This window comes from Grosmannia clavigera, assembly GCF_000143105.1.
Source record: "Grosmannia clavigera kw1407 unplaced genomic scaffold GCSC_124, whole genome shotgun sequence".
In the NCBI taxonomy this organism is placed as follows: domain Eukaryota; kingdom Fungi; phylum Ascomycota; class Sordariomycetes; order Ophiostomatales; family Ophiostomataceae; genus Leptographium; species Leptographium clavigerum.
The window spans coordinates 131318-141968 of record NW_014040819.1 but is presented as its reverse complement, the minus strand read 5'-3'; positions in this window follow the sequence as shown (position 1 = coordinate 141968).

The following is a 10651-nucleotide window of genomic DNA, read 5'->3' as shown; positions in this document are numbered from 1 at the left end:
ATAAGCTTATAGCCTAGTTTATTTGCGTTTCTTTTAAGCTGTAAGGGTATTCCACACACGCGTCCCTACGCACCGGTTCGGCAACCAGTCGCTTACCAAGCGGCGGACTTAACGAACTATCTTGACACGTTGCACGGGACTAGCACAGCCACTTAGCTGCGCCACGCCCCACTGGGTTTGCGCTACACCGCATCTTCCAGCCACGTATATATTAGCTGGCAGGCCTTTGCCTACTAATCTCCTATAGTTCGTTAAGTTAAAGTCTTAACACAACAGTACAAACCAGTGAAGCCTTCGTGACCACGCATTGCACACCAGCCCCTTACATTCTTCAACTTCTTTTCCACGAGGAGCAATGTCCGATCATGGGGCGGCCACTCCGCGATCAGCACGCGAACTGTCAGAAGCCGAGGACGTGCCAATGCCACACCCCCTACGCCAATGCACGGCAGCCACACCTTGCGCGCAGCATCTGCAGGCACCCCGACCCCGTCCGTCGAATCAGAAACAAGACCGGTACACGTGCCGCTTAACGACACCTTGCCGCTCAACGACACCTCGCCGGCCAAAAAGCAGCTGCAAAGCGATGAATACACTCGCATTATGCAGACGCTAGAGGCACTGACCAACATTATAGCCGCAAGGGTTACGGGGCCACTGCCTAGCAGTCGCTACCGTAACAACAAGCCACCGCAATATAGTATTAAGAGGCTGGAAATTGGTGCCTCTGCTACAAAGACGGAAGAGTGGTTGGCGACGATAGAGGACGCCTACAACACTAATGCACGCAGCGACGCGTTGAAAGACATAAAGATTATTTAGGCAGGTAGTCGGCTGACTACTGCACTGGCGGCTGATTGGCGAAAGCACTGCGACCGACTCCGCGCCAGTAAACCCCTAGTTACACGCTGCACATAGACGCACTTCGTCGCGTTCATCCGTTGGGAACACTTAAACCCTGAATTCTAGATGCACCGCATCTACAAGGAAAGCTGGACGCTTTGGCAGGGCGGCGAGTCGCCGATGGCGTACTGGCGGAAATGGGACCACTTGCAACGAAAGATTGGCAATACCTCTGACTAGGCAAGCGAGATTGCTTAGAGGTATTGGCGAGGGCTTAACGACTACTTAGCAAAGTGGTATTAGAATAAGACTATCGGCAAGTCTTTTAGTATAGTAATAAAGATTGCTAATGCTTGCAAAGAGTATTAGTCCTAGGGCTAGGAACAAAAGAAAAGACAGGACGATTAGAAGCAGGCGGTTATGGTTAACGGCGTGCTAGCTAGCAGGCTAACAAAGAAATAGCGCCGCGATAATAATAAGATAGGGAACTGCAGTCTTATAAGGAGCAACCTAAGCCTACAACCGGTTGCCGGCTAAGGTTAGTCTACTTTCTAACTTGCTAACCTTAGCAGTTTAAACAACATTAACGTTGCGTTAAAGTGCTAGAATTGTAGCAAAAGCAAGCATACCTTTTAGAAGTGCTTTAAGCCTAAAACTTGCGTATAGGTTAAGAAGCTTTAAGCGAAACTAGAAGATAGTCTTTAAGAGCTTAACGACTAAAAGGCAACCTACTCTAACTAGGAAAACTAGCAGGGTTAATAAAGAAGCTTTGCTTTTTATTAACCTTACTAGCGTAGCTAACTAAGAATGTAATTTCTTGCTGCTATACCTTGGCTAAGGCATAAACGCTTAGTAATTGCTAGGCTACTATTGTTATAAACCTAGATTTTTATACTAACTTAAATATAGTTAACTTAAAGGTTATTTAACAGCTTAGTTTAAAGCTACTTTAGTAGCACTTAAACTTAAACCTAGTTTTTATTAATAAGAAAGCATTGCAAGCTTATAGCCTATATAAGCTAACTATTGTGCTAATAAAGAATAGAGTTTTTTACGCATTAATACAAGTCTTTATAGCTGTTTACTAAGTAGGCGCTAACTATAAAAACATTATTTTAAGTTATAAAAAACTAAGGTTTTTAAGCGTTGTTATTAACACTATTTAACAAGTCTAGTTATTTGTTATTATAGTTTTTAAAACTTTTAAGCAAATAAGTTAATGCTTATATAATAGCAAAAAGTTGTTTACTATCTACTTAACATAGTTAGATTTAAGTCTTTATAAACTAGACATTCTTACTATAAACAATAATCTAACTTTACTAGACTTTAGCTAATAACTACTGTTTTATATATAACCGTTTGCTAAAGTGTTTAATACTAACAAGGTAAAAAAACTGCTTTTGTTAGCAGACGCAAAGCACTTAATTAAGCTAAAAGACAGCGTAAAGGTGCTATATAGCCCTTTATACTTGCTATCTTTTGCTTAGCAAAAAAAGCTTTGCTGCTTTATTAATAAGTTGTTAGCAAATAAGCGGATTGCTTATAGCAATAGTCTAGCTAAAGCCTTAGTAATCTTTATCTTAAAAAAAGATAGTACTTTTTGCATATACATTAACTACTAAGGTTTAAATTAAGTAACTAAGAAGGACTACTACTCTCTTTTACTAATTAGTAAGCTGTTAGATTGCTTAGATAACGTAAAGGTGTTTTTTAAGGTAGATATAAAGAAAGCGTACTATAAAATCTAGGTTAAAGCTTTTAATTAATAAAAGACTACTTTTTAAACAAAATATAGGCTTTTTAAGTTTTATATTATACCTTTTAAACTAACTAACGCGCCGGCTATATTTTAAGTATATATTTATTACGCACTAGTAAGGCTAGTAAGCATAGTCTATAAGGTATACCTAGATAATATCTTAATTTACTCTTAGACTAAAAAAAAGTATAAGAAGCACCTTTAATTAGTTTTTAAGCGGCTAAAGGCTGCGCAGCTATATGCAAATCCTAAGAAGTATAAATTCTTTAAAAAAAAAAAATTTCTTAAAGTTTGTTGTTATTATAAAAAGGCTAGCTATAAACCTTAAGCAAGTTAAAGCTATTGCTAATTAAAAGGCCTTTAAGTATATACAAAACATGCAATCTTTTCTAAGGTTTGCAAACTTTTATAAACGCTTTATTTTCTACTACTCTTACATTATACAAGCCTTAACAAAGTTAATAAAAACAGGCCTTAGCTTGCTACGCAAACGCAAAGCTATTGCTATACAACTGTTTATATTAACTAAAAAGACAAAAGTTACTTTTAAATTGTTAAAGATAGCATTTATAATAGCAACAATTCTTTACTACTATAATAATACAAAGCCTATACAAGTAGAAACAAATGCATTAGGCTACGCTATCTTTAGCATTATCTTCTAGCTTACAAATAGTAAGTAACGACTAGTCGCTTACTACTTGCGCAAGCTAACAGCCTGCAAAATGCAGTAAAAAGTAAAATAGTAAGAGCTTCTAGCTATTATTAAAAGCTTAAAATACTAGCGTTACTATTTAAAAGGTTTAAAAGACTTATTTATAGTCTTAACCAACTACTAAGCGTTAAAAAACGTTGTTAAAGCATTAGCAAAAAATCTTTAAAACTAAATTGCCTAATAAGTGTTCTACCTTTTAGCGTTTAACTTTAAGATTAAGTACTACCTAGGGTCTACTAACTTAGCAAACAGTCTGTTTTGCTAACTAGACTATATAAAAGGTAACATTGTGTATAATAACGTGCTCTTTTTGCTTTTTAGCAAGCTATAGATTGCAGACTAGTTATTAAGGCTTTTTATGCTAAAAGCTTTGTTGTTATTAGTATAAAAGACGTAAGTTACTACTAGCTAAGAATAGCTATTGCAACCTTAGTGCTCTTCTAAACTATACAATATTATTTGCAACGCTTAAGGCTAAGACTAATTACTAAACAACCTGTTTGTAAAGGCTGGACAAAGCTAAAAGAACAACACTTATTATCTATAGAAAAAGAATACCTTGTTTTATAAAGATTGCATTGTTGTTTTATTAGCAAACAAGCTGCAAGCAAGGTTAATTAGTCTATAGTACAACTCTTTTATAGTAAGCTATATAAGAGTTTACAAAACTATAAAACTTCTTACTAAAAAGTACTACTAGCTAGATATAGCTACTAACGTTTATACATTTATCGCAAACTATTTGTTATGTATAAGCAATAAAGTTTTACAGCATAAGTTGTACAAATACCTTTAGTCTCTACCTATGCCTATTTAGCCATTCTAGCACATTAGTGTAGATTTTATAACTAGTCTTAGGTTAAGCCTAAGCTTAAACAGCTGTCTATACAACGCTATCCTAGTAGTAGTCGATTACTACATAAAGCATAGCATGTTTATCCTTACTTAAAAGATAGTTACAGCTGCTAAGGTTGCTTAACTTATCTACAACTATATAAAGACTAAGTTTAGTATCTTAGAAGTAATCGTTAGTAATAAGGACAGCTTATTTACTAGCTAATTTTAGTAGGAACTAATGCAACTTTAAAGGGTCTAGCTAATAATGTTAATAGCGTACTACTTATAAACAGACGGTAGCACTAAGATCCTTAACTAGACCTTAAAGCGCTTTTTATAAACGTTTTGCAGTTGTTTGTAATACTAGTAGACGCAAGTATTAAGTACAATAGAGTTTACGTACAACAACGCCTGCTACACTATAACAAAAACCTTCTTGTTCTATACGTTGTACGCATACTACTCTTGTTTTATAAACAACTTCCTTTTTACTAAGGCTGCGGTAAAAGGCGTGCAAGAGCGTGTTGGTCGGCTATAGGCTATCCGGCAAAAGCTAGAAGTGTTGTAGGAAAAAGCGATTCGCTAATAAAAAAAAGGCTATAACAAGCGACGCTTATATAAGAACTTTATTAAAGGCAAATTTATAAGTTTATTAACAAAGCACCTAAACCTAGCCGGCTTAAAGAAGCTAAACCTAACCTTTTTGCGCGTTTGCATTATAAAAAAGCTAGGCCTAGTTATGTATTAGGTTGCCTTGCCATTGTAGTATGCACGCTAACACAACGTGTTTTACGTCTTTTGCTTTAAGCTGTAGACCGCTATAGTAAAAGACAGGAAAAAGCTTCTATTCTTAGAAATAGTAGAAGACTAAAAAGAGTATAAGGTTAAAGATATTATTACTTACCTTAGCAAGGGTTTGCAGACCTAGTTCCTAGTAAAATAAAAAGGCTAGCTAGCTAAGTATAATACCTAAGAACCTAAAAAGCACTTAGTGTACGCTAGCCGCAAGTTGCAGTTTTATTAAAAGACTATAAAACACACTTATAAGAAATAGAAAGACTATAAGGCAACGGCTAGCCGCATACTAACCGATTGTTAATCAACCACTCTAGCTATTTCTTGCGTAATTGCGCACTATAAACTACTTGTTCTAGCTCTAAAGGCGCCTCTTAGAGCTACAAACCTAAAACATACTGTTAGTAGGCTGTTGCTTAGCTATTAGCTACTTATTACTATCCTTCTCTACAAACGTCCCCTCTACCCTCTTGTCTCTCTTCTTAACACTATTCTTCTTGTCTTTTTCCTTACTGCTAAGCAAGCCTTTACTAGCTAGCATATAGCTACTACTAGCTGCTAACTAGCTGCTTGCTAGCGTACTTTTACTAAATGCTGCTTTACTACTGCCACTAGCTACTACAACCGCTTTACTACCGCTAGCTGCAGTACTAAGAATAGTCTTAGCGCTACGCTAGCGCTTAGCTAAGGCCGGCAACTTAGCGCAAGACTATCGCTTGCCGGGCGTCGCTAAAGGCAGCAGCTAAAGAAAGACTACTACTTAGTTAATCTAGGCTAGCTTAACTAAGGCTACTATAGTTTGCAAGATTTACTTAGGCAGCCTTTTTACTCTTACTGTAAGGGTATTCCACACACGCGTCCCTACGCACCGGTTCGGCAACTAGTCGCTTACCAAGCGGCGGACTTAACGAACTATCTTTACACGTTGCACGGGACTAGCACAGCCACTTAGCTGCGCCACGCCCCACTGGGTTTGCGCTACACCGCATCTTCTAGCCACGTATATATTAGCTGGCAGGCCTTTGCCTACTAATCTCCTATAGTTCGTTAAGTTGAAGTCTTAATACAACAGTACAAACCAGTTAAGCCTTCGTGACCACGCATTGCACACCAGCCCCTTACACTTACAGTATAATAAAGCATGCTACTATAGCTAGCTTAGACAGCCACAGCGCGCTAAGCTAGGCTAAGCATAATAGAATAAGGATTAGCCTAGGTAACAAGTTAGTAATAACTTAACAATAAGGATTAAAGAACTTACTATTGCTTTAAAGGCAGTAGCAACTTAAGTCTACGCTTACAACGGTGTACCTACGTCTAGAGACGTTAGCAGCAAGAGCTAGGCCACCTTTGCTAACCGCTGCGCAAGCGTTAAGGTAAGCTCTAGCTTTTGCTAGTACTAGTAAAGAACACTAAGGCGCAATGCAGCCCATTATGCCGTCTTAAAACGTTTACGCTAGGAGCGCTAGTCGGTCGCTAAAGGCTTTAACTTATCTTTTTACAAGGCGCGGCCAAGTTCCTTAGTCACTGCCGTTAAAGCTATTAACCTTTAAGCGATTGCCGCGTAATCGCCTAGCGCTACAATAATATTGTTAACCGTTATCCGCTAAAGCAGCAACTTGTTTATGCCAGCTAGAAATTCTTAAATGTATTAGGCTAAGCTTTTAATCTTTTTAAAGAGCTATTAGTTAGCAATCGGCTACTAGCGTACACAAGTTAACGCACTTACTAGTAAGCACAACGTGTTATTAGCTATATAACTAACGCAGCACGCTAGGTTTTTTAGTATAGCTATATATAAGAATTTATAGTAAAAGTTTAAATAAGCTTTAAGAACGTAGTTTAGACATAAAGCCTACTATAAAGTTAGCTATTGCTTAGCAAACACTATGCTAGCAAAGACCTACGCTTTTAGAAGACAGTGTATGTGCCTAGAAAAAGCGTTTTGTAAGGTTTACATCTATAAAAAAGTTTATTAAGACTTAAAAGCGGCTTTAGTTAGACATTGTCTATAAGCGATCGTTAGCTAGCTGCTATACAAAGTTGCAAACCGTTGCATTAACCTACTACGTAAGTAAGATTAAAGAAAAAAAAGCTAAAAAGGCAAGAGCAGTCCTATAAGTGCAAACAAATTCGTTTTAAATTATAGAATGCACTTGCTTTTTTATACTTTAAGGTAATAAAGAAGCTGCGTTCTTAAACGTTTAAATGCATCTTAAGAACTCGCCTAACCTTGCTTTAATAGCAAGGTAAGAAACGTCTAAAATTAAACAAAAGAACGTCTTAGCAGCAGACCGCCTTTGCTGTCTAGTAGGCAACAGTTCTATAATTAGCAAGCGATAAACAGCCGCTATTGCCTTTATCCTGCCCTGCTAGTAGTTAGAAGTTGCAAGCTTTGCGCTGCCGTTTTCGGTTAGCGTACACTACACTCTTATACACCTAGTGTTTAAAGCTAGCCTCTTTACAACACTTATTAGCGGCAACCTAAGCGTTCCTTAACTAAGATCTAAGCTATACGCCTCTTAGAGAGCTCTAACAAACAAAACGACCTGTGTATTAGGCAAGATCTAGCGTTTACTACTGCTATAAACTAAACAGTACGTGTGCGCTTCTATGTTACCTAAATGCAGTTGCATAAGCAAGCAGTCCGCGACCGCTTAGCGACAGCCAATAACTTAGAGCGCTTAACTCTTTTTCTTAACTTTACAAAAGAAGGTTTTTTAACAAGCAAGTGGCTGTTGTATATACACCTTTAGGCTAATAAGGGCGTTACTTAGAGAGAGGAGGGATAGTGTAAAGGTATTCTACATACGCGTCTCTACGCACCGGTTTGGCAACTAGTCGCTTACCAAGCAGCAGACTTAACAAACTATCTTAATACGTTGCACAAGACTAGCATAGCCACTTAGCTGCGCTACGCCTTACTAGGTTTGCGCTACACTGCATCTTCTAGCTATGTATATATTAGCTAGCAAGCCTTTGCCTACTAATCTCCTATAGTTTGTTAAGTTAAAGTCTTAATACAACAGTACAAACTAGTTAAGCCTTTGTAACTATGCATTGCATACTAGCCTTTTATATATATTTTAAGTATATATCTATTATATACTAGCAAGGCTAGTAGGCATAGTTTATAAAGTATACTTAGATAATATTTTAATCTACTTTTAAACTAAAAAGAAGTATAAGAAGCACCTTTAATTAGTTTTTTAAGCAGCTAAAGGCTGCGCAGCTATATATAAATCCTAAAAAGTGCAAATTTTTTAAAAAGAAAATTAATTTCTTAAGGTTTATTGTTATTATAAAAGGGCTAGCTATAAACCTTAAATAAGTTAAAGCTATTACTAAATAAAAAGCTTTTAAGTGCGTATAAGATATATAATCCTTCTTAAGGTTTGTAAACTTTTATAGACGCTTTATTTCTTACTACTCTTACATTATACAAGCCTTAATAGAATTAATAAAGATAGGCCTTAGTTTGCTACGTAAGCGTAGAGCTGTTGCTACGCAACCGTTTGTATTAACTAAAAAGGCAAAGATTGCTTTTAAATTGCTAAAGATAGTATTTATAATAATAACAATTCTCTATTACTATAATAACATAAAGCCTACATAGGTAGAAACAAATGCGTCAAGCTATACTATCTTTAGCATTATCTTCTAGCTTATAAACAGCAAGTAGCAACTAGTTGCTTACTACTTATATAAGCTAATAGCCTATAAGATATAGTAAAAAGTAAAATAGTAAAAGCTTTTAGCTATTATTAAAAGCTTAAAGCACTAGCGTTACTATTTAAAAAGTCTAAAAGACCTATTTATAGTCTTAACTAACTACTAAGCGCTAAAAGGCGTTATTAAGGCATTAGCAAAAAATCTTTAAAACTAAATTGCTTAATAAGTATTCTACCTTTTAGCGTTTAACTTTAAGATTAAGCACTACCTAAAGTCTACTAACCTAGCAAATAGTTTATCCTACTAACTAAACTATATAAAAGGTAATATTATATATAATAATATACTCTTCTTACTTCTTAGTAAACTATAGATTGTAGACTAGTTGTTAAGGCTCTTTATGTTAAAAGCTTTATTATTATTAGTATAAGAGGCATAAGTTGCTACTAGCTAAGAACGGCCGTTATAACCTTAGTACTCTCTTAAACTATATAATACTATTCGCAACGCTTAAGGCTAAGACCGATTACTAGACAACTTGTTTGCAAAGGCTAGACAAAGCTAAAGGAATAATACCTATTATTTATAAAAAGAGAACACCTTATTTTATAAGGATTGCATTGTTGTCTTATTAGCAAACAAGCTATAGGTAAGGCTAATTAGTCTATACTATAACTTCTTTATAGTAAGCTATATAAAAGTCTATAAGACTATAAAACTCTTTACTAAGAAGTACTACTAGCTAGATATAGCTACTAACGTTTACGCGTTTATTGCTAACTATTTATTATATATAAGCAATAAAGTTCTATAGTATAAGCTATATAAATACCTCTAGTCTCTACCTATGCCTATTTAGCTATTCTAGCATATTAGTATAGATTTTATAACTAGTCTTAGGTTAAGCCTAAGCTTAAACAGCTATTTATATAATGCTATCTTAATAGTAGTTAATTGCTATATAAAGCATAGTATGTTTATTCTTACCTAAAAGACGGTTATAGCTGCTAAGGTTGCCTAACTTATCTATAACTATATAAAGACTAAGTTTAATATCTTAAAAGTAATTGTTAGTAATAAGAATAGCTTATTTACTAGCTAATTTTAGTAAGAACTAATACAACTTTAAAGAGTCTAGCTAATAATATTAACAGCGTACTACTTATAAATAGATAGTAATACTAAGATCTTAAACTAAACCTTAGAGCGCTTTTTATAAACGTTCTATAGTTGTTTATAATACTAGTAGACGCAAGTATTAAGTACGGCAAAGTATAAAAGGCTAGTGTGTAATGCGTAGTTATAAAGGCTTAACTAGTTTGTACTATTGTATTAAGACTTTAACTTAACGAACTATAAAAGACTAGTAGGCGAAGGCCTACCAGCTAATATATACGTAGCTAGAAGATATAGTGTAGCGCAAACCTAGTAGGGCGTATCACAGCTAAGTAGCTATGCTAGTCCTATGCAACGTGTTAAGATAGTTTGTTAAGTTCGTCGCTTAGTAAACAACTAGTTGCTAAACCAGTGCGTAAGGACGCGTGTGTAGAATACCTTTACACTATCCTCTCTCTTTTTAAGTAACGCCCTTGTTAGCCTATAGGTGCATACGCGGCAGCCATTTGCTTGTTAAAAAACCTCCCCTTATAAAGTTAGAAAAAAAAGTTAAGCGCTTTAAGTTATTAGCTATTGCTAAGCGGTCGCAGACTGCTTGCTTGTGCAACTGCATTTAGGTAATGTAGAAGCGCACACGTACTGCTTAGTCTATAGCAGTAGTAAACGCTAGATCCTGCTTAATGCATAGGTTGTCTTATTCGTTAGAGCTTCTTAAAAGGCGTGCAGCTTAGATCTTAGTTAGGGAACGCTTAGGTTGCCGCTAATAGGTGTTATAAAGGGGCTAGCCTTAGATACTAGGTGCATAAAGGTGCAGTGTACGCTAACTAAAAACGGCGGCGTAAGGCTTATAACTTCTAACTACTAGTAAGGTAGAATAGAGGCAATAGCAGCTGTTTATTGCCTGCTAATTA